Source organism: Elephantulus edwardii, unplaced genomic scaffold (genome assembly GCF_000299155.1).
Source record: "Elephantulus edwardii isolate Elephantulus edwardi_28Jun2011 unplaced genomic scaffold, EleEdw1.0 scaffold00054, whole genome shotgun sequence".
Classification (NCBI taxonomy): Eukaryota; Metazoa; Chordata; class Mammalia; order Macroscelidea; family Macroscelididae; genus Elephantulus; species Elephantulus edwardii.
The window spans coordinates 14817866-14839022 of NW_006399804.1; positions in this window are offsets into that span (position 1 = coordinate 14817866).

Sequence of the window (21157 nt, forward strand, 5' to 3'; positions counted from 1 at the left end):
GGGCTTCCTAGGCTTTAAACCTTTACAGAAGCCACTGCTACATCTTTCATACATGGAGGAGCTGATGCGATTGAATCAACCACTTTTCAGTTATCAGCTAAATGTTTAACCACTAAGCCACTGTGTGTCCTTCTGCTGACTGCAGTATCACTCTGTTTCTGCATTTTATTCTTTACTTTTCCCCTATTTTAAGGAAGGTGTTCTAGTGGCATAGTCCGTAGAAAGCTACATTTCTAGCTGAAAGGCTGTGTTCTCTGACAGTTTCATTGCATCAACTGCTCCTCAGGAGAAATCTCCTCTAGTGCAATTTACTACCTGGAGGGTCAGCTATGAGTCAGTTCTGACTAGATGGTAAGTAATGACTTTGACTAGTTCAAGTAAAGGCATTGTATAGACTAAGTGTTGATAGTCTGTGACTTCTGCTTTATTTGCTTTCTTCTTAGTGACATTTACACAGCAGTTTATGCTCCTGTTCAACACTTTCTACATAAATTGTTCAGTGGCGTTGGTTACCTTCCTCAAAATGTGTGAACGCTCTTATTTCTGTTCTGGTTGTTCCATTTCTATTAATCTAGTTTCCCTGCCACATTACCTTCCCATCTTTGCTTTAAAGTAATTGTTGATCACCAGGCCTCATTTAATTGATGATATATATAGGTAATATTCATCATGGTTTTGAATTAACTTGTTATCTTGCTGCAAATGATCTCAGGAGTCTGTTCAGGTTCCATATTTGAGAAATCTTTCAGGACAATAGATTCAGGAAGTCCTCCGGTCTCAACCAACCCAATAGATGTATTTTTGTTTGATTCCTTTTAGGAATTTGAGGTTCTGTTCCACAATTTATTCCACTCTGTCAGACTCCATCTATTGTGGCCCTGATTTGGTTGCCTGAAACTTTGAGGAGTCTTCTCTTGAAGTAGATCCCAAAGATGCTGCTCTATGAGACACACTAAACCCTGACCACCCCGCTCTTGAATCTGCATGTGAGCAGCACCAGGCAGGTCACAGATAAGGCAAAGCAACAGGTAGTTTCAAAAGGTCACTTAGGAAAACCTGGCAACTTCTATTACAATTTGATGTAATGGTTTCACTTGTGCGATTTCCCCTACAGTATCTTGCATGCGTGAACACTGTATACAAAGGTATTGCTTACAGAATAATTTGTAGTGGGGAAACACATCAAATGGCCTAGGTGCTCATAATTTGAGTTTTATTCCTGCAAAGGAGTATTGTACACAGTAAAAAAAGAATGGAAACGCATTTGTAAATACTCTTCTGAACTAATCCTTTGGTGTATTGGTTTTCTGTGGCTGCTGTAGCAAGTCACCATATACTCACCAGCTGAAAAATCCCCACATAACTTTATGATGCTATAGCTCTGAATGTCGAAAGCCCAAAATTTGGTTCTACTGGGCTGATACCATGTTGTTGGCAAAACTGGCTCCTTTAGGAACCTCTCTTGATATCATCATGTGCTTTTGAGTCAGAGTTCCATCTCAGCTCACTGGCCAGGGGTTATTTTGAGGATATAAATCAATTGCATGGAAAGAAATTGTTCATAACTTTCCCTAAAAAGCAGCTGGTGAATTTGAACCATGTGCCTTTGGGTTGGCAGTGCAACTCCTTACCAACTGGGTCAACAGAGCTTCCTTCAGGAAGTTCTCAGGGATGTTAAATTCCTTTGCTTTAGGAGTTACTTGAGGCAGCCTGCACCCCTGACTTTGTAGCCCCTACTTCCATCTTGTTCTTGTTATTATATGCCTTGAGTCAGAATCAACTCATAACTGACCCATCAGCAGCTTTTCAGAGGCTGGAAACTACATAGAAGAAGATAACCCATCTTTAGTGACCAGTAATGTAGTCTCTTCAAATCTCTGATTCTGTGTCTCTCCTTCTGTTATCACATTACCTTTTCCTCATCTCTAGTCCAATCTTCCCCTGCCTCCTTTCTTATGAGGGTGTTGTGATTCCTAGGTGGTACAAATGATGTTGCACTATTAACATAAAGATGGTCAGATTTGGCATACCCAACCAGCACCACAGAAGAAAGGTCTGGCAATCAGCTTGCAAAAAGATTCCAGCTAAGAAGACCCTATGGAGCACTGTTATACTTTGTAATGTATGGAATCGCTGTGAGTTCTAATTGACTGGATGGCAATGGGTTTGATTTTGGTGTGGTAATTACATTGTCCTGGGCAATGAATGAATCTGGCTTTAAGTATCTAATGATATTACCTTGCTCACCTCCTTTTCAACAACCTACCTGCTTAGAGTGAGGGTCATGAAGGGGTAGAGGGTCTCTTCTGTTTTGTCACATTCTAACTTCTCTGCATGGTTTCATCCTGGTGAGCAGTCTGCCATCAGGGCTCCCCTGTCCAGTGGGTCCAAGCTTCTAGGATATCCCTGCAGCTCCTGGCAGCCCCACACTCAGCTCTCACACCTCCTGCCTCCCCTTTTTTCTGACATTCAAAAGAGTCTTGCTTTATCTTTAACATAGGCTTTTCTGCAGGACAGCTTGTTACCTCTGCCAACTCCAGGTCTGGGTGTTTATCCTAACTTTATTCTAATCTCCTGGAGTGCCTGGCAGCTCGAGTGTTAGGCTTTTCACCGTTTCTTTTGTTTACAACGGAGAACAGTGTCTGGTTTCAGGTGTAAGAGAGAGGACAAGAAAAAAAGGGACTCTGGTTGGGTTAAAAGTCATGTCTTAGTCCTAGCCTAGTGCTGATTACATTGTCCCCTTCTTGTGGGAAAAGAGTTGCCTCCCAAAAGACAAGGAGTATGTGCTCCTTGAATGTTTTCTGTCACTTGGAGTTCGTAGGCTATTTATTGACCTGATTCCCTTTAATCCCAGGGTCTGTCTCTGTTCCTTATCTGCTTGGCCTGCTCCTCTGTGAGTGCTTCTTTCATCTCCTCAGGGTTATCTTTCTCCCCCTAGGACATGAATCCCTCTTTTCAAGGTTTTTCTTGCAGTTCCCAGGGTAGCTTTTGTGCCCTTTTCACTTTTGTTTCCTTCTCAAATACTTTACAGCAATTTCTCAGATTTCTCCCTTAACAGTGAGTTGCTCATTTTGATTAGTGAGCATTTTCAAACATTAAGGGCAATAAACTCAGTTTCCCTACTTTCCACTTTTCTGTTATTTTCCTGGACAAAAAAAAAAAAATTCTGTTTGAGGATACCGCTGAGTTAGAGGATATACGTCCCTGTCTAGTATAAACTGAGTCAGGAGCCTCTTAGGTACAGTTGTCTAATGTTGCTTTAATGGAAACCCCACAAATGGGTGGCTTTAATGAGCAGAAATGTACTTTCTCGCAGTCAGGAAGCTCCTAATTCAGGGCACCGGCTTTGGTGGGAAGGCTGCCCTCATTGGGGGAAGATCCTTGTTTCTGACTTGTGTTTCTTGGCTCCCCACTAATCTTTGGTTAATATCTATCTGTTCTCTGAGCCTGTTTCTTGTATATGAGAAAAGAAATTGATTTAAACCACACCCTACACTGATATTACCTTATTAACATGACAAAGAAACCTCATTCCCAATGGCATTATAACCGCAGGCATACATTGACCCATCGCAGAGACCCTATAAAACAGGGTAGAATTTGGGTAGATTTGCAAGGTTGTAAATCTTTATGGAAGCTGGGGCCATATCTTTTTCCTCAGAGCAACTGTTGTTAGGTGCCATCAAGTTCACTAGGCCTCATAGCAACCCTGTTTACCGTCAAGTCAGAACTGACCCATAGCAGACCCTCTGGAAAGTTTTCAGAGGCAGCTTAATTGCCTGGGAAGAAATTGTCCATCCTTCTCCCAAGGAGTAAGCTGGTGGATTCAAACCACGTGCTTTTAAGATTGCCACTCAGCTTTGTCACCACTAGACCACCAGAGTTAGTGTTAGGAAACATGGACAATCTCCTGGTATGTGATTTATGGCCCCTGAATATCCTCTAGAGGGTCAACCGTGGGTTGGTTGTGTGTGTGTGTTTTCAATAAAATTTTCATTTTATACTGGTTTTCTTATAAAGTTCATATACATTGTTTTTCACACCGGCTTGTTCCCATTTCCTTTACCCAAGTCTCCCTCTACCCATCAAATTGTGTGATTCTATGATTGCCCCCTACCCATCCTCACTCATCTGCTCCTACCTCCCCCCCCGCCTTGGATCCTCAAACATGTTTTACTAGTTATCTTTCTATTTATACAATAATGGGCTTATGCAGTATTTGTCCTTATGGGACTGAGCAGTTCACTTAGCAAAATGTTCTTCAGTTGTGGGTTGCTTTGATGATAAGTAACAAAAACACGTGGGAGACTGAGGTTGAGTTCCCTGCCAATGCACCTGATCATGGTCACCATCAATCCATCTGTCAGTGGCAGTTTGTGTTTTACCATGATGCTGACTACATTCCAGTGGAGTTTTCATAATAAGATGGAATAAGGAAGGATGACCTGGCAAATCACTGGGAATCAACACATGGAGATCCTGTGGTTCACAGTGGAGCTTTGCCACATCTGAGCCAGATGGTTATGGGGTCAACACAAGGCCTGGCATTGAGTTTCCTTTTGTGTGAGACACTATCAATCAGGGGCTGACTCTGTGGGCAGCTAATATCCACAACATACTCACTCTCCCAACCCACATTAAAGTCGGTGCTGACTCATGGTGACCCTCTGTTGGGTTTCCAAGACTGTAAATCTTTACAGGAGCATACTGCCCACCCTTCCTTCTTAGAATAGTTGATGAATTTAAACATGTGAACTTTTGGTTAGCATCTCAACACTAATAACACTACTCGGAAATGGTGAGGCTGGTACAAGGTTCCCATTTTTTGTCCCTAGGGTCGCTATGAGTTGTAGATGATCCGACAGCATGTAATGGCAACAGCCAGGGCTCAGATGTGGAATTCCTGGGTGGGGCAAATGGTTAAGGTGCCCAGTAAGTAACTAAAAATGGGAGGTTCAAGTCCACATAGAGATGTTTTGGGGAGAAAGACCTGATAATTAATTCACTTTAAAAAAAAAAATCAGCCACCGAAAACAATCGGGTGGTGTTCTGCTCTGATACACATGGAGTTGACATTTACCAGGACTGATTTGATGGAAATTAAAAAACCCAACAATACCAAAACAACAAAACTCATATACATGCATCACAGGATTTATTGAGGTCTTGAATATTCATTAGGATGCATGGATTTGTTCCGTTTTGTACTCACACCCCAACCCTTTTCAAGGAATGTAGTTCAGGATTTTTACTATTCCTGGGATTAAGCTTGTCTCTTAAGAGACAATTAGGACCAGCAGTCAGGCGACGTACCCATTAGGCAGAAAGCACCATGCCTGGAACCCATAATCCTCTAAGGGCTCACAGCACTGTTTTAATTTCTTTCAAAATCAAGAGGAAAAACACATTTTTAGGTCAAAGAAATGTTTTCCTATATAATATTAATATATTTGTATTTACACCAATGAAGCCATTAAATCCAATTCTTAATACTATTTTATGGAGGAAGGGCCTCACGAAGGCAGAGTGCCCAGGGCCCATGAAAACCTGACCTGGATCTGCCTTCTGTGGAAACAATGAACTGGGCCCTCCTTGCTCCTCTCATTTCTACTGCAGTCTCCTGTCATTCAGAGTGAATGGAAGAGCTGGACTTTGGGATTTGACCAGTTTGACTGGGCTACTCAAGTTGGGCAAGTTACATATCTTCTCCAGGCCTTCCGTTAGTTAAATGGAATTCCTGCCAATTTAAGAGCTGAATGAGGCCATGCTAGGATAGTCAGCACAGAACCAAGGAGGTATTGATCAATGTCCCATCCCATCCTTCCTCAGTTTCCCTGACTGAACTCGAGCTATAAGGTGGCCACAAGCATTACCTGACATTTACAAAAGAAAAAGGGGTAAATATGACATCATTCCTAAACCACAACCAACTACCTGAGTCACTTCCTATTCACAGAGTCCTTCCATTAGATTGCTGGGGCTGTAATTTTTTAAAATTGGCTTTTCTTCAATCACTCATATACATTTTCTTTTATAACATTAAGTACAATCATACTACACAATTATTTTATAACATCTCTGTTCCCTCCCTGTCCCTTCACCTTACCTGTCCATTCTATAATCTCTGCTCTCTCTCCCTCCACTCTTGTCCCTGTCAACTCTCCACAATGTATCTGTGTTTATTCTTTGTTTAGTCTTTTTTTTCCTCTTCTCCTGCCTCAAGCAGTTATACATGTCCTGTTCCAGATTGTCAGTTGAAGTGCACACAATGCCTGATTGTCCATTCAATTTAGATACACCTTCCCTTCACCTATTCCAATATGGTACTCATTAACCATCCATTCTTTACCTGCTCTCCCTGCCACACCACCCAAGCCATTTATTTTTAGAACAATGGTCTTCTATCATATTCGTCCTTTTGCAACTGAGTTTTTTCACTCAGCATTTGCCTTCTAGACTCATCCATGTTGTATAATGTTTTATGAGATATTCACTGGTTTTCAATGCTGCATAATACTCCATTACGTGAATGTACCACAGTTTCTCTATCCATTCGTTTGAGGATAGACACTTGGGCTGCTTCCATCTCTTCGCTATTGTGAATAACCCAAGGTTGTAAATCTTAAAGGGAGCAGCCAGCCTTTTCTTTCTCCCACGGAGCAGTTAATGGGTTCAAACTGCTGAGCTTTTAGTTAGCAGGTCCAAAGAATATTTTCTTTTAGACAGCATAGACTTTTGCCTTTAGTTTCTTAGAAGTTTTGGACTTGTGGATTAGGAACAAGTAAATTAGAATCAGACGCCTGTGTTTGCATTTTGATTCAATCACTTACTAACTGTTTGACTCTGGGAAGTTGAAGAGCCTCTCTGGGTTTGGTTTTATTATCTGTGTAGTGGGCATAAGCATTGCAATTGTCCTGAAAGTTATTTTGGGAGTTAAATGAGTTTATGCAATTAGGGTACTTATAATAGAGCCTAGCACACAGTGAAAGTTCAATAGTTATGTTGTTGATTAGGATCTATGGTGGTGCAAGGGCTAAGCATTGGTCTACTAACTGAAAGGTCAGTGGTTCAAATTCATCCAGTGGCTGATTGTGAACAAGAACTGATTATCTGCTCTTAAAAAATATTCTCAAATCAAACCCCTTGATGTGGGATTGATGCTGACTCAACAACACTTCAGACAGATTAAAGCTTCACAGGATTTTCAAGACTAGAAAATCTTTGCAGAAGCAGACTGCCTCATTTTCCTCCCTCAGAGTAGCTGGTGGGTCAGCACTGTGGCCTTCTGGTTAACTCCCTGGACCACCAGGATACTCGTGTGATAATGAAACCCCACAGGAAACCCTACAGGACTGTTCTATTCTCATTTCTAGAGTCACTATGAGCGATAATCAACTCAATGATACAGAGCCACATTGACCCCTAAACCAAGCCAAATAAAAAGAAAAAAATCCCTTTTCAGAGATTAAACTCTGATCTCTTTCCCCCTGGTATTTATCTATGGATTCCTTGTTTTCTGCATCTAGTAGTTGACAGATTACACTTGAGGGCTTTAATCCACTCTACTGCTGTACCCTCTCACGTAGTTTATTGTAAATAATTTCCAGACCCCTTTAGAGAACTTGAATCAAAAGACTTTGGTGCTATAGCAAATATAGCTTGGAAAGATTAAGATAAAATGAAAGTTTACTACATTGTCCAACTGTGTTAGAGTATTTGCCAAATTTGTGACCCAGTAAACCAAATCTTTAACTTTTTTTTTTTCCATCTCCCAGTACCTCTTGTTCAAGCAGAATTTTATCCTATCCCCTGCCAGGTTCTTAGTTATAGTCACAGAACATGACTCTGACTGTCACAAACAAGAGGGAATTTAATGGAGGGTTGCTGTTGCCGTGTGCCATCAAGCTGAAACCTACTCATCATAGCTGACATTTCGATGGATTTTTAGAGGCAGTAATCGCACAGGAGGAGATTGCCCATCCTGCTCCCACAAAGAAGCTAGTGGATTTGAACCACAGGCCTTTGGGATTACAGTGTAGATTCTTACCACTAGACTACCAGAGCTCCATGGATAAATTGAAATATCTTAAGTAAGGCTGTAGGTAACCCATGACTAAACTCCTTGGATAAATTGAAATATCTTAAATAAGACTGGAGGGAATTCAGCCTTATTTAAGATTAACTTTCTCCTGACCCACATCATGGTGTCTCCAATTGCTTCCTATGCATGTGAACGTTGGACAATGAATAAGGTAGACTGAAGCTGAATTGATGCCTTTGAATTGTAGTGTTGGTGAACAATATTGAATATCTCATGGACTGGCAACAGGACAAAGAAATTTGTTCTGCAGAAAGTACAACCAGGAGACACAGATGGTGAAACTTGGTTTTGGATATTTTGGGTATGTTGTTAGGGAAGGCCAGCCTTTGGAAAAAAAGGTGGGTCAGTGAAAGAGAAGAAGAGCCTCCAGGAGATGGATCAACACAGTGACTGCAACGATGGCTTGAGCACGCCAGAGATCATCAAAGTGATGAAGGGTAGGGCAAAGTTTTGATCTTTTGTTCATAGGGTCACTATGAATCAGAGTTGACGTAATGGCACCTGACAACAACAGCAATCTTAGTGCAAATCACTAATGCCCTCAGTGCTAACTAAAACGTTGAAGTTCAAATCCAGAGATAAGTTGGAAGAAAGGCATGGTTGGCTCTCTACTTCCAAAAAACCATCCACTGCAAACCCTAGAGAGCATAGTTCCTCTCTGACACACAAGGGTCATCACGAGTCTCTGCTGACTCCGTGGTAGCTGATCATGGAAAATGGAGGAGTAAACAACAACAAGGAACAGAGTTCACAGGATCTTTGGGTTTACTTCTTGGAAATGGTCTGTATTTGCAGACATTCCAAAAGGCCATAAAACAGGGAACAGAAAGATATTCAATTATCTGATAACTAGAACAAACCCATTTGCACTTTGATCCCCCTTCCCAAGAGGCTGCCGCTGACCTGGCAGTGTGCCCCTGTCCCTGCTCATGATTCTGAGGCTTAGAAGTGAGTGGCCTGTGGGCTGACCTTCGGTAGTCACCTTCTGCACCTCCCAGGTGAGTGGACCTCCAAGTCCTCCCCAAAACCGAGGGTCCCTACAGGGAGCTAACGTTGTTCTCTAATACCAAACAAAAGGTGCCATTTTCCTACTCATTGGACCTGAGAAGATCAGCTCTTTTTGGTTGTTTCCCTTCACTTTGTCAGTTCAGTTTTGCTGCTTAGGTTAGAAAGTGTGTGTCCATCCCAGACATTCATTTAGCCACACCCTCCCAACAGATGAAGACTAATCCCAGTGGAGAGGCTTCCTGAGAACCACCCCTGAGCCCTTACAGGATCAATTTAGGGTTCAATAATTTTCACAATGAAGAAACAGAGCCATTTTATTCAATACCAATGCCTTCTGTGATAGCTAACCTTTTCAAGATTGCCTAGTTTTCTTTATGCTTTGATTTTTATTGCTGTTGTTAAAACCATGTGTTTTCATCACACATTTTGAATAATCAAAGGCATTTAAAATGAAGTGGAAAGAGGTCTTCTTTATAACAACAGGAATTCTGGTACAATTAGTGGGGTACATATGTCCTAAGGGGGCTCTAGGACTAGAATGAATAGAATGGGATTCAGACTTTTTTTTAGTCGCATAGTTATTTAGGTCCCATAATAGAATAGCAGGTGGTAAAGTGGGAAAACAGCTTCCCACTGAACCTCAGCAGCAGAAAATGTAGGCGGGCAATATATGTTTCATAGGTTATGTAAGGTAAGGTTAAGATATTTTCTTTGTCTATGTGCAGGATCTCTATGAGTTGGGCTTAACTCCATAATGGCAAGGAGTTAGATGTGTTGAAAATTGAACCCTTACAAAATCAACCTCTCCATACAGAAAATTTGGTAGCTTAGTGGAAAGGAGTTGCACCGATGTCCCAATGACAGGCAGTTCAAATCCACAAACTGCTCTGATGGCAAAAGATGGACAATTGCTTCCAATATGATTTGCAAATGCTCTCTGAAAGTCTGGAGGGTCAGCTATAGATAGGTTCCAACTCAACAGCACCTAACAATGACAATACATAGCACATTACATGGTCACTTCAGCATCGAGACTAGAATGAAGACCTAGAACCAAGAGCTGGTGTGGTTTGTGGCAGGAAAAAGGCACCACCCTCACCACTACCTGTTGCCAGCAAGTGACACTGGCTCATGGTGACTGCCTGTGTGTCAGAGAAGACCTCAGTGCCATACAATTACCAATGACTGATTTTTTTTGGAAGTAGTTTGGCAAGCCTGTCTTCTGAGACTCTAAAACTTCCTTCTGTTAGCAACTTATTGCATTATCTGTTTGCTTCACTTAGGGATCTAGGGAGATAACAACACAGGGCTAATCCTCTTCTTGGGAACTCTGGTGGCATAGTGCTTAGGCATTTGTGCTGCTAACCCAAAGGAGGCAGATGGTGGTTCAGATCCACCAGAGGCTCCATGGGAGAAAGCTGGGCAATCTCCTCCCATGTGATTTACAGCCTCTGACAACCCGCTGGAGGGGCAGCTATGAGTCAGTTCTGACTTGATGGCAATGAGAAGGTTTTATTCTACCTCTTGCACAGATGGGTTTAGCAGCAGAAAACTGCAGGGAGACCTGCCTTTCTCCTTTTTCAACCCTCAAGCAAGCCTGGACCATGGTGAGAGCACCTCAGACTCCTGTAAACTTTCCTTGATCCTTGTTGCTGCTAGAAACAGTCTGCAGCCTTCTGATTACAGGTTGTTGTTTTGCTGGCTATTTTTTTCCTTTTCCAGGAAAGAACTTCAAGCTAGGGGTAAGAGTGTGAATACTGGCTTTGTTTGGATATGGTAATTTTCGGTGAAAATCATAGTATTTCATCTCGGTGTTTGCTCTCTTAGTTTCATTGGCCCTAGAGAAACTGCTGATTCTGTTTAAAGCATTTCCCAGAAGGCACCTGGTACACGCTGAAGGTTGGGGTGAGAGAGAGGACAATGGGGATGGTTCAGATTCTCAGCTTTCTATGCAGGAGACCCAAGCTCGATTTTCAGCAGGTGACTGTCTTTCAGTGGAGGCTTGCATGGTATGATGCAGAAGAACTTTTGGTGATCTATTTCTAAAAAGTCTGCCAATTAAGACCATATAGATCGCAACCACCTAATTCCACTGTGCATGGAATCACCCTGAGTTGGTGGCCAACTTGAAGACTTCTAACAACATGGGCCAAGCACGAGTCGAGTCAGCCTGCTCATCCTTGCTTGCGTGGGGATCTAAGAAATGACTTGGGGGGGGCGTGCATTAGAGTACAGGAATAGGTTACGCTAGACTTTTGTAGCTTTCTGGTTCTTCCTGAGGAGCACTGGTGCATAATTGCTGGGAGTTGTGTAGCTAATACAAAGGCCAGCAGTCCGAGGGAGAAAGACAGGTCATCTCTTCAAGTGTGATTTACAGCCTCAGAAACCCAAGGGAGAGTCAGTTAGTTATTAGTCTATTCAGACTCAAGGATATAATTTTGGAACAAAAGGGGAACTGTAAACCATACTGATTTGGAGTTGATTCCAATTGATAGAAATCCTGTAACCCAGAAAAGAATTGCCCCATGGGATTTCTAAAGCTGTATATGTTTATGGGAACAGACTACCTGCTATTTCCCCCAAGGAATGGCTGGTGGATTCAAATAACAGAATGTCTAGTTAGCAAAGCAGCACTTAACTCACCATGCCACCAGGGCTCCTAGAGATCTTCACATCTAATGCTCATTTTATAGATGTAAAAATAAACCCAAGAGGGATTCTTATCTAAAGTCAGACGTTTAGTGAGTCCCAGGGCAGGAGACCTGACTCCCAGCCTCGTGCTTGCTACATGGAGACATTAACACAATGACATCAGTTTTTCTTCTTAGTCGTTACTGATAATTTGTCATCGAACTTTTCTCCCTTTGTACCCATCACTGTTCCAGATAGGAGGTTACCTGCTTCTCTTTGAGATGCCAAGTCTAGTATAAGATGTACTGAATGGCGTCTCTGACTTCACAGGTAAGCCAATGCACCAGAACCATACTCAACACATTGTCACTGAGTCAGAACTGAATCATAGCTGACTCTAGTGTGTTTCCAGGGCTGTAAATTACGTTGCATGGGAAGAGATTCCTCACCTTTCTCCTGTGGAGCTGCTGGTGGATTTCAACGACTAGAGAGATGTGGTCTTTGAGTTAACAGCTCGACTCTTTGCAGACTATGCCACAAAAGCTCCTTTCTTTTCTAACTAGAACATTGTTGTTATTGATGTGCACCGTCGAGTCGGAACCGACCCATAGCTGACCCTCTGGTGGGTTATCAGAGGCAGTTAATCTCACGGGAGGAGATTGCCCATCCTTCTTCTGTAGAGCAGCTGGTGGCCTCAAACTGCGTGCCTTTGGTATTACAGCACAGCTTCTTGCCATTAGGCCACCAGAGCTCCCTAGAACACACTGAAATTTAAAAATATGATTTAAAGAAATATTAGCTTTTAATTTTATTCTAGTTACAAAATTTCCAACAATTTTAAATGAGTTTTAAAAATTTCCAATTGAGTTTCTTTCTCCATATACTGAGAGATAGGAAAAGAGATAGAAACTATATATATATGTTGTTGTTGATTGCCATTGAGTACAACTATAGCCAACTCTGTAAACAAAAGACCTAATGCCTTTCCATAGCTATCATCATTTCTTCAAGTTTGTAGTTTCCAGAGACATGTGGTTTAGGAAATGGATGCCACTCTTGCTTCCAAACCTGTTTTAAAACTGGGAGCTCCACCAAACACTGCCCACAATAGGAAGCCATTATGGCATTTGAGACCCCAATGGCACAAGGTTCAGCATCACAACAAACTCAGATTATCTCAGTACAGCAAATTGACAAAGAGTGATGTACAAAGTAGAAGAATGTTCCTCCAAATATAAGAACACTAGTCTCACTTAGCAGTGGTTAAGTGTCATCAAGTCGAATAAGACTCATAGCAACCCCATGAACAAAAGACCTGAACTCTGTTCTCTAATTAAAACCATTTCTGTATGATTATAGGGTATATAATGTATATAGATATTTAGAAATTAAATGTAATGAAAGGGGGGGCAGGCATTGAGCTGTTGAGGTTTTTTTCTACATGCACTCCATAGGTCACACTGTCTCAAGAGCTCCAAGGAATGAGTGAATTGGCTCTAACTCTTCACCACCCCACGTGGGTCAAACTAGAAACGTGCTCTGTTAGGTGTTTGGTGGGTGATTTTTTTTTTTTAAGTAGGCATATAGTAGTAGGCATTTCTTCTGAGGTGCTCTGGGTGAATTTGAACATGAAACCTTTTGGTTACCAGCTGCTGACTCCTTACCCTGAAGTTCTCTTTCCCACCTGTTTACTTGTGGTGGATGCCCCAGAACCCAAGGGCATGTCAACCATATTCTGGTCTGATCCTTGTCTGTTCTGAACCTAGATGCCTCAGTTTTGTGCTAATATAACACAAATGGCTTTTAAAAACCAGACTTTATTTTCTCACAGTTCTGGTGGCTGTTCACAGTCTCAGCTGTGTTGACTCTTTCCTTGGCAACCCTCACTTTCATCTGTCTGCTCTGTCTTATGTGTGTCTCTGGGGCTATTCTGGGCTTTTAGAACGTATGACCTTATTAACATGACATATGAAAACTCTATTTCCAAATCTAATAAGGACCAGGAATTCAGCATACAGTTTTTTGAGATTATAATTTAATCCATAACATTAGGAAAACAAACAATCTATGAAATAAAGATCTCCTACACTGAGACAGCAATTCGGGTGGTATCGTGGTCAAAGGATTGTATTCTGTTGAATGTTAAGAGGGGAAGTAGAGGGCTACTTAATTATTTAACAGTGTAGTCTTGGCCCAAAGGCCATTTTCTGTCTGGCTGACATATTCTAAGACACTGATGGTGGAGCCATGAGGGACTTCTGTTTGTCAGGCTTGACACAAGGGACGCAGAGGTGTGTGAGAAGCTAGCTGAAAACGGAATGCATGGCTTTCAGGAATACCTATGCAATATGCCACTTTTTGTAGAAAAATGAGTAAATATAGCTTGTGAGAATGAATGAAGCACTTAGCTGTGCTTTCTCCGCTGGCAGAGAGTTTGTCGTATATGTGCTCTGGGAGCCTCTGGGAAATACAGAAACAAGGAAGACTTTGTTGGGCATTGAGAAAACGCTGGGTTGCTTTCAGTACATCCTCAGACAAACGCTTGGCATCATCACTCTGGGTTCAATGCATAGATTGTTTGATCTTCTGGTTTAAATAAGTCAGTCATTCGGCATAGTCCCTTAACTTAATTTCAGACCTCAGTTTTATGGTTAAAGCACACATCCTGATGGAATAGTTACATTTTCTTTACCTAAAACATGGACAACGCCAGCACCCTGGTTAAATCTCATATTTATAAAGTGACATGCCCACAGCTGCCATATGAATTGCCTTTTTTTTTTAAAGTCAAGTGGTCATTTGAGGGTAAAAAAAAAAAAGTAGGATAAAAACAAATGAAACGAAATGGCAGTAATTTAAGTAAAGAATAACTTCCTTTTTATTAGGTTAACTTGAAACCAGGTATCATATTTATATAAATACGGTGGAAAATATTTAACCTATTCGTAGAGGTTAAATAACTAACTGATAAGCTTTGTAGGGAAAACATGCTTAAATGCTCCCATTAAACTCTGACTGTGCCAGGCGGTTTTTCAAATGTTAAAACATGGGGCCATTTAGGAGGCTGCAAAAAAGAGGGTGAAGGAACAGAAAGAATTTCTGGTGAACAAATACAGTTGTTCTTTGTAGAAATTGTTGGTACTCTATATCAGAGGAACCAGAATGAGTCAAAAAGTCAAAATAACAGAGTTTAGAGGCAGGACTTAATGATACACTTTAGATCTAGTAAAGGCCAAGAGAAATTCCTCTCGCAGCTGGCTGGAAGAAATAAAAAGGGCAAGATACTTAAACTGGGGATCTTTCCTCATAAATAATAAGCAATCTGATTGGTGTAGCAAGACGGAGAATGAGATGGGGGCTTGGGAATGCAGACAGGACTTCTGGAAGACTGGAAAACCTGTTTATAGGGGTGAAGATTAGGTAATGATACTCTGTCGATTTCCCTTTTGAACAAGGTGACCATAAAATTTAGCCTTAAGTCAGGACACTTTTGGAAAAAACGGAAAGTAAATAATATTAATAACTCTGCCAGGACAGCCAGCATAAAGCCAGATTGTCATGGGAAATCCAGAACATATGGTCACCCTATCTTTGAACCTTTTTTCAATAGGTAACATTTTAAATATGCAAAGAATTATACCTTTTGGTTTGCTTCTTCTGGGGGAGATTATATCTTATGTATATTTTTAAGGACTTGAAGTGTATGTGTTACAATAAAATATACTCGTGAAAGAATTTTTTGAACTTAAACTCACTGCTGTCAAATTATTTTTGTCTCTTACCTACCTTCCATCAGTTTTCAGAGAGTATAAATCTTAATGGAAGGAAACTGCCCAATTTTCTCCCTGGAAGTCACTGGTGGATTTGAATCACTGGAGATTCCTGGCTCTTTGTAGGTTAGCAGGGCAGCATGCTCTGGCTATGCCACCAGACCTCCTTTTATAAAATATTCACACTACAAAATATTTATAATGAAAAAGTGAAAATCCTACTTAATCCCGTCATTCAGAGGCAACCATTATTACTTATTATGACCAGCCAAAATTTTTCTAATCTTCTTAATATAGATTTACATAAACATCATCCTATTATACAGGTTGTTTAATAGCCTGTTTGTGGTCACTTTAAATGTAATTTATTTCTTAATATTGTGGAAATATTTCCACTTAATAAATATGATATAATTTTCAGTGACCTGCATAGTGATCTATTAAAAAGTATTGAGATTTACTTAATCAGTAGCTTATTTAGGGAAATTTAAAATTATTTCCAGCCTAATAATGTAAACAATCTTATATTAAATGTGTGGGTATGCATTTTTTGTTTTTCTTTTTTAAATATTTGTTTGATTATTGCCTTATACTATTTACTTACTAGTTCTATTTTTGGATGAAAGAGCATGGATTCAGTTATCAGTTTTGACATTGTTGTTTTTAGGTGCCATCAGATCAAGTATGACTCATCAAGATCTTATGAAGAACAGATCTGAACTCTATCCTATCCTGTGCCATCCTTAAAATCTTTGACACACTTGAGCCCATTGCCATAGTTATTGTGTCAATCCATCTTGTTGAGGGTCTTCCTCTCTTTTGCTAACCCTTTCCCTTTCCAAACATCATGTGCCTTTTCAAGAAATAGCCCCCAAAGTGTGTGAGACAAAGCCCAAACAAGCCCAACATATGTGAGGCAAAATTGATTGCCTCTAAGGAAAACTCTGGCTGTGCTTTGTCCAACACATAATCTATTTGTTGTTTTGGCAGACCATGAACTATTCAGTGCTCTCCTCCAACACTACGACTCAAAGGTATCAATTGTTCTGTCATCCTTATTCAATGTCTAGCTCTTGGATACATAGCAAGTGACTAAAAAGAACATGACGTGAATTAGGTGCACTTGGTCTTTAACTGGGCATTATTTGCTTTTCAGGACTTTGGACAAGTCCCTGACAACTGACTTTCACAACACAACACATCTCTTGATCTCTTGACTGCTGATACAAAGGGTATTGATTGTGTATCCAAGTAAGATGAAATAATTGACAAATTAATTTTTTTTCTCCATCTATCATGATGCTTATTGGTCCAGTTGTGAGGACTTTTGTTTTCTTGATGCTGAGATATAATCCATATTGAAGGCTGTAGTCTTTCTACAGCAAGTGATTCAAATCCTTCTAGTTTTCAGTAAGCAAAGTTGTATCATCTGCATAATGGAGGTTGTTGATGAATCTCTCTCCAATCCTGATGCTGCATTCTTCTTCATGAAGTCCAACTTCTTTAATGATTTGCTGAACATACAAATTGAATTGGTATGGAGAAAGGATACAGCCCTGATGCATACCTTTCTTGCTGTTAAACCATATGGTGTTTGTTCCCTTGCTCTCTTTGAACAATAGCTTCATGGTACATAGGTTTGTCATGAGCACAGCTAAGTGTTCTGGGATTCCCATTCTTCTGAATGTTAGCCATAGCTTGTTATGATCCACACAGTCAAATGCCTTTGCATAGTCAATAAAGCACGAATAGACATTCTTCTGTTATTCTCTGCTTTCATCTGACATCAGCAATAATATTCCTGGTGCTATGGCCTTTTCTAAATGTAGCCTGAACTACTAGCAATTTACTGTTGATGTACTCTTTTAACCTTTTTTGGGTGATCTTCAGAAATATTTTGATTGTGTGTGATATTAATGATAATGTTCAATAATCTCCACAGTCTATTGGATCTTTCCTTGGGAATGAGAACAAATATGGATCTCTTCCAGGCAGTTGGCCAAGTAGCTGTCCTCCAAATTTCCTGACACAGACGGGTGAGCCCATTCTGGGGACTACATCTGTTAGTTGAAATTTATCAATTGGTATTCCATCAATTCTTGGGACCTTATTTTTCCCCCCTAATATCTTCAAATCAACTTGTACTACTTCCCTTATTACTGTTGGCTCTTTACTACAAGCTACTTCCTGAAATATTTCAGTATTGACTTTTTTTTTTTTTTGGTACAGTGACTCTGACATTAGGAAGGTTTTATAAATTTACCTATTCACCCACAAAGCATGAAACTTACTATTTTTTACACCAGGATTAACACTGGGTATTAACATTTAAAAGAAAAAAAACCTATCTGAAAGAGGAAAAGAAGCATCTCAATTTATTACCTATTTTTGTAATTATTAAGGATCCCTAGTGTGTTGTGCTCCTAGCCAAAAGGTCAAGAGCCTCAGACAGTTGGAATTCACCAGTGTGATGCCAGGGAGAAAAATGTGCTGTCTCTTCTCTTTAAGAGTATGGCCTTAAAAAAAAAGTTATGGCTTCTGAAACCAGATGGAGAGTCACTATGAATCAGAATTGACTTAGACTTTTAGTGAATGATTCTTTGTGAAATTAAATACTTTAAAAAAATTATTATTATTATTAATTTTAATGAAAGTTTACAGAGACTGAGGATTTCCATTCATTCATTGTTATACTTTTCTCCCTGCCCACCTTTCCCTCCCCTAATTCTCCTCTTTGAAAAGTAAAGGAAAAACTCTTTCATTGTTATACCATCCCTCCCCACCAAGTCCACTCCACTATGCAGCCTTCATTCTGGACTCCTGTCATGACAATAATACCTAATCACATATCCCTTTTAAACAGTTTTCTCCCTCATCTGTTTCAATGCAGTGTACATTATTTATCCCATCTTTCTCAGTCTCTGCCCAACACCGATGTCAGTCCTATTCTATAATAGTGGCACCATACATCACCTGTCCTTTTGTGACTGAGATATTTCACCCAGCATAATGTCCTCGAGGGTCAGTCACCCATTTTGAATAATATTGTATGAGTTCCTTGTTTTTCAATGCAGCATAGTATTCCATTGTGTGAATATACCAGAGCTTCTCTATCTATTCATTTGTTGATGGACACTTAGGTTGTTTCCAACTCCTTGCTATTGTGAACAAAGCTGCAATAAACATGGGTGTGTATTAAACATCTTTTAAAATATTTATTGGAAATTGATATATCTTTGTGAATTGTTTATACCTATACTAAAAGATTGAATAGATATGGGGAAAGGATATAACTCTGAATCAAACCCATCCTGATCTTAAACTATACAGTGTTCCCTTGCTCTGTTCACACAACAAGTTATTAGTCTATGTAGACATTCCACATGAACATAATTAAGTGTTCCTGGACTCCCTTCTCAATGTGAGCCATAATTTGTTATCATCCATGCAACCAAATGCCTTTGCATGTTGTCATTATGTGCTGTTGAGTCATTTGTGACTCATAGTCACCCTATGTACAACAGCCCTAAACCCTGCTCTATCCTGTGCCAATCTCACTGTCTCTGACACACCCACCCCAATTACCGCAGCCTCTGAATCAGAGGGTCTTCCCCTCCTGCACTGTCCATCTACCCTCCCAAACATGACGTTCTTTTCCAAGGACAGGTCCCTCCTTGCAACATGCCCAAAGTATGTCAGACAAAGCCTCAGAATCCTTGCTTCCAAGAAGCAGCCTGGTTGAACTCTCTCCAGGATGAATCTGTTTTCTTAGCAGTCCATGGTGTATTCAATACTCTTCTCTAGCACCACAGCTCAAAGGCATCAATTCTCCTTCTATCCTCCATTGTCCTTGTCCAGCTCTCTGATGCATAGCAAGTGGTCACAAAGACCATGGCCTTTGACAGGTGCACCTTAGTCTCCTGAGTGACACCATTGCTCCATGATACTTTGGAGAGAGCCCTAATAACAGACTTTCCCATCACAATATATCTTTTAATTTCCTGGCTGCTGATGCCAAGAGTGTTGACTGTGGAGCCAAGCACACTAAAGCTGTGAATAATCTTAATTATTAATCCTGGTGCCACACTTCTTATACATCCCAGCCTATAGGTTGAAAAGGTACGGAGAGAGGACACATCCCTGGTGTATATCCTTCCCAATTTTGAACCATACAGTGTTTCCTTGCTCTATTCTGACATAATGGTTGAGAACCATTGATCTTTAAATAAAAGAAAAACTCTGAAGGGGAAAATGCAGAAAAAAATTCCAAGTTCTTCTGGACTCTAGACTTTCTGGAGTCACAAAGGTAGATTAACCCTTGAAATTATTGCCATGAGATGCTGGATAAACCTTATACAAACAATATTCCCCAAAGTTACCATAAAGTTGAACAATAATCTAGTTTAATTATTTGAAAAATGCTCACCATAAACATTACGCTTTTTTGAGCAGTTAGAATTCACCAGCTGCTCCAAGGGATGGGAGGGGTATTGGGATGGAGGTGGGGGCATAGGCAATCTCCTCCCATGTGACTTACTGCCTCTGAAAAGCCACTGGAGGGTCGGTGATGGGTTGGTTCTGATGCAATGGTATACAGCAATAACAATATCCATATGGGACCAAAATTACAGCAGCAACTAGGAGGATTAGATGGTAATCTTAGGGGATAGTGAATTTGTGTTAACAAGGGAGGCACAATTCTGAAAAAAAAAAAAAGATAAGACTATTTGCACAACTACACTAAGTTGTGGCAAGAAATCTGGAGGACAGCCAGCTGGCCGACTGACTGTAAAAGATTGATGTTTGTTCCCATTTCAAAGAAAGGTGACCCAACAGAGTGCAGAAATTATCAAACAGTATCATTAATGTCACATGCAAGCAAGATTCTGCTGAAAATTATCCAAAAACGTTTGGAACAATATGTCAACAGAGAACTGTCAGATGTGCAGGCTGCATTTAGAAGAGGTCGTTGGTACTAGGGAAATTATAGCTAATGTCGATGGATCTTGGCAGAAAGCAAAGAATACCAGAAGAATGTGTATCTGTGCTTCATTGACTATGCAAAGGCTTTTGACTGTGAGGATTACAACAAGCTGTGGCTGACTCTGAGAAGAATGGGAATCCCAGAACATTTGATTGTGCTAATGCAAAACCTATACTTGGACCAAGAGGCAGTCATCAGAACAGAGCAAGGAGACACTACATGGTTCAAAATCAAGAAGGGGGTCCATCAGGGATGTATTCTGTCTCCATACCTTTTCAATCTGTATGCAGAACAGATCATCCGAGACGCTGGGCTATACGAAGAGGAATGTGGCATCAGGATTGGTGGAAGAGTCATCAACAACCTGCGTTATGCAGATGACACAACCCTGCTTGCTGAAACTGAGGAGGACCTGAAGCACTTGCTGCAGAAGATCAAGGACTACAGCCTCTTATATGGATTGAAGCTCAACAAGAAAACAAAGATTCTCACCACTGGGTCAATTGGCACCATCAGTATGGATGGTGAAGAGATTGAGATAGTTAACAGTTTTAGTTTACTTGGCTCTACAGTCAAAACTCTTGGTAGCAGCAGCCAGGAAATCAAGAGAGGAATTGCATTGGGAATGTCAGCTGTGAGGGATCTCTCAAGAGTACTGAAGTG